Raw genomic sequence first — 3,523 nt, forward strand, 5'->3', positions numbered from 1 at the left:
ATTGTAAGGTTGGGAGGTGGGGGGTAAAGGGGAAGCAGGGAGGGAGGAATGGGGAGTTAGTGTGAAATGGGTACAGAGTTTCAGTTGGGGAAGATGAAGAAGTTCTGGAAATGGATGGTGATAATTATTGCACAACAATGTGAATATACTTAATGCCACAGAATTGTACACTTAAACATGTACAGTTAAAATGGTAAATTTTATGTTATATTTAACCACAATTTTAATAATTAAAATTTTTTTACCCATAGCAAAATCATATCTGCAGCATTTTTAAATCATGGATTTTCATTTTTGCTTTCATATCTGAGATCACTAGGGCTATGACAAGGGACAAATCTATTCCACTATCCCCCTACACATAAACTCTGCAAATTATGAAATAGTCCAATCTGAAAAACTATTTAAAATAAATACCTGCAGTACCAGGATGTGTTCTCCCACAGGAAGTTTGCACTGTTTCTTAGAAGTTTTAAAATCCCGCACAGTATTCACCACCTCACTATATACATCCTGTTGTCATCTTTTCCCCCAAATGGAACAATTTCATCTGTATTGAGTGAAGAACATTCCTTCTAAGAAATTGCGTTATCAGCACTTGCAGCCTCTCTCCTCACTTTGATGTTGTGCAGATTCAAATAGGCCTGGAACCTACAAAGCTAGGTGTAGTTTGCAGCAATAATCTCATCAACCTCGCTTTCACCATGCTTGGCCTTTAGTTAGTTCTTCCAACAAACTCCGAGCCGTCTTCTGAATGTACATGAAGCTAAAAAAACATTCAACTTTGATGCTGATTCTCTTGATTCACAATCAAAGGCTTTTGGGGCATCTGGGTGGCCCAGTCAGCTTAGTGTCTGCCTTTGACTCAGGTCATTATCCTGGAGTCCCAGGATAGAGCCCCGAATCAGGCTCCGTGCTCACTGCTTCTCCCTCTGCCCTTCACCCAGCTCGTGCTCTCTCACTCCCGAAGTTTTCAATTCTGACAGGCACTCTTCCTACTATCCCTGGCATGGGCCCAACCCTTTTCACAAAGAATAGATGATCAATTCCTGATTGCTTCTCCTGTGAAATGATTCATCTTATATACTGTATTTACATGGAATGGTTACCTTTTATTTTTTATTTTTGTCACTTTTGATCTTTGCCATTTATCCCTCTTCTTACAAGTACTCACACAGTCAATATGATAAACTTAAATGTCATTAAATGCCAGCCAGGTACAGGCATTTAAAATGAATAGGCTATATATAAAAGAGATTGCTGGAGTTTTATAGCAAAATCTTTAGGTACTTGGTTCACCTAAAAGGACACAAATTGAATAAAGAGAAAAATAAAAACACTGAGTTAATGCTCGCTTCGGCAGCACATATACTAAAATTGGAACGATACAGAGAAGATTAGCATGGGCCCTGTGCAAGGATGACACGCAAATTCGTGAAGCGTTCCATATTAAAAACAAAACAAAACATTGAGTTGACAAAATAAAACAGTTTGTAGTCCAAGGGCCACCAGTTAATGACTAATACCTTACAGGAAACAACAAAACACAGCCAAAACTAAAATGGCTATAGACCACCTACTAAAATTATTTGCTGCTGGTGAGCAGAATGCAAACTGTTTGCTCTAGAACATAGCTCTGTTCATAACTATGGAAGTTCTAAACTGACTATAAATAAAAAATCACTGGAATAACATTATCACCACAGGGGGCTCCTGGGTGGCTCAGTTGGTTAAGCAACTACCTTCGGTTCAGGTCATGATCCTGGAGTCCCGGGATCGAGTTCCACATTGGGCTCCCTGCTCAGTGGAGAATCTGCTTCTCCATCTGACCCTGCCCCCTCTCATGCTCTCTCTCTCATTCTCTCTCTCTCAAATAAATAAATAAAATCTTTAAAAAAAAAAAAAAAAAACACATTATCACCACAGGGGAACAAGTTAAAAAAAAAAAAACTTGGTAACTGTAGAAAGGTGGTAAAAATGTCATAGATCAGCAATATTTTTTATATTTCTCAGCCTAATTTTATTCTAAACTGGATAACATATTTGTCTGGACACATGTATTTTCATGGCCTTTGACTTTTTAATCAGAGAAGAAAGCAAATATGACTCATTTAAGAGCTTGGAGTCCTTGGAGACTTACTTATATACAAGATGACATGGAAAATAAGGAATTTATATATTGCACTTGCGAGCATCCACTAAGTTGAAATCCTTCACAATGCTGCAGGTTGACACTACAGAATCTACTTTCTAAATGGGGAATATAATTAAAGCTAGGTTAACAGTTCCCTGTAGTTAAGGGGCACTCCATGCTGATGCACTAAGATGAAACCAATGAATTGATACAAAAAAAAAAAAAGCTTTCCAGAGTGTGTTTAAATGCAAATGTGCCATCTGCCTTGCAGAGTTTGTTGAGCAATAGGGTGAATACACCGAGAAAACCTTGTTGAAAAAGATACATAAGGTGATCCTGTAAATAAGGAAGCAGTGCAGCGAAAGTAGGTATCTGCAAGAAGGTCAGCTTTGGGATAGGGAGTTTGGTAAGGTAATGACTATATACTCTCAGTTCAATCTGCTGATGCTTGTTTTGTGACTTTTATTTGTGTGTGTGCTTGGTTTTTTCCCTTTTTACATTTCAATAATATGTATGTTGTGTAAGATTTGTATAATGTCTGTTATACACTCATAAATCCCAGATGATCAGTTTTTTCCTCTTTATGAAAATTTCCAGGCTCCCTAAACTGAGAGCCTGCAACACAATCGAAATTCAAGGAATATGCTTGAATTTACAAATAAATAAATGTTCAACAATCCAGGAACATGTGGAAATAGTAACGACTATCCCCAATTTTTTAAATGATTCCAATTTTTGAAAAAGGAAAAGAATTGCCAGTGTACTAATGAATATTCCACAAAACTGAGGGTCTAATTGTAAAGCATAATCTATTGTATATGCATTTCTACTATAATATCATTTACCCCACTTATATCAAAATTGCAAAAAATTAAGTGAGAATATGTCATAGATTTAATACTTCTAATTATTTTTTAATATCAGGATTATGACCTTAATTTAAAATATGCCCATTTGTCAGGTATAGATTGAACCCTATGAAAATGCAGGCTATCCACACAGTATGATATCACAGTGATATCAGAAAAGCCACATGGAGTCAGTAACCTGCGTATCTTCCACAACACCTGAAATTCCCATGTTGCCATCAACCCCTGGGTTTGTTTTGCTCCCGAGGGAACTTGTAAAATATGATAATACAAAATTGTAGCAAGGCTTGTGTACACACCCTCTTTGATCAGAGCAGCTAGCTACCATTTTGGATAGTGAAGAAAGCACCCTGGTGAGAAGGGCATGGGACAGGTGCAAGAACTGAAACCCTCCAGAGCTTGGGTATATCAGATGACCACGAGATAACATAGTGAGACAGGAGCCATGGACAAAGCTTAAAAACCTTACAATTTTGCCCCTCCTGCATACAGAAGGGTTACTATAGCACACAACCTCCTC

General features: G+C 37.7%; 1 non-coding gene across 1 annotated transcript; it reads left to right on the forward strand.

Moving 5' to 3' along the window:
• Window positions 1–1,347: 1,347 nt before the first annotated feature.
• On the forward strand, window positions 1,348–1,454 carry LOC115939685 (U6 spliceosomal RNA). The gene has a single exon (XR_004074463.1). It is a non-coding gene; the product is annotated as a U6 spliceosomal RNA (small nuclear RNA).
• The last annotated feature ends 2,069 nt before the right edge of the window (window positions 1,455–3,523 follow it).

This window comes from Leptonychotes weddellii, chromosome 2, assembly GCF_054177405.1.
Source record: "Leptonychotes weddellii isolate Sample4059 chromosome 2, ASM5417740v2, whole genome shotgun sequence".
Lineage (NCBI taxonomy): Eukaryota > Metazoa > Chordata > Mammalia > Carnivora > Phocidae > Leptonychotes > Leptonychotes weddellii.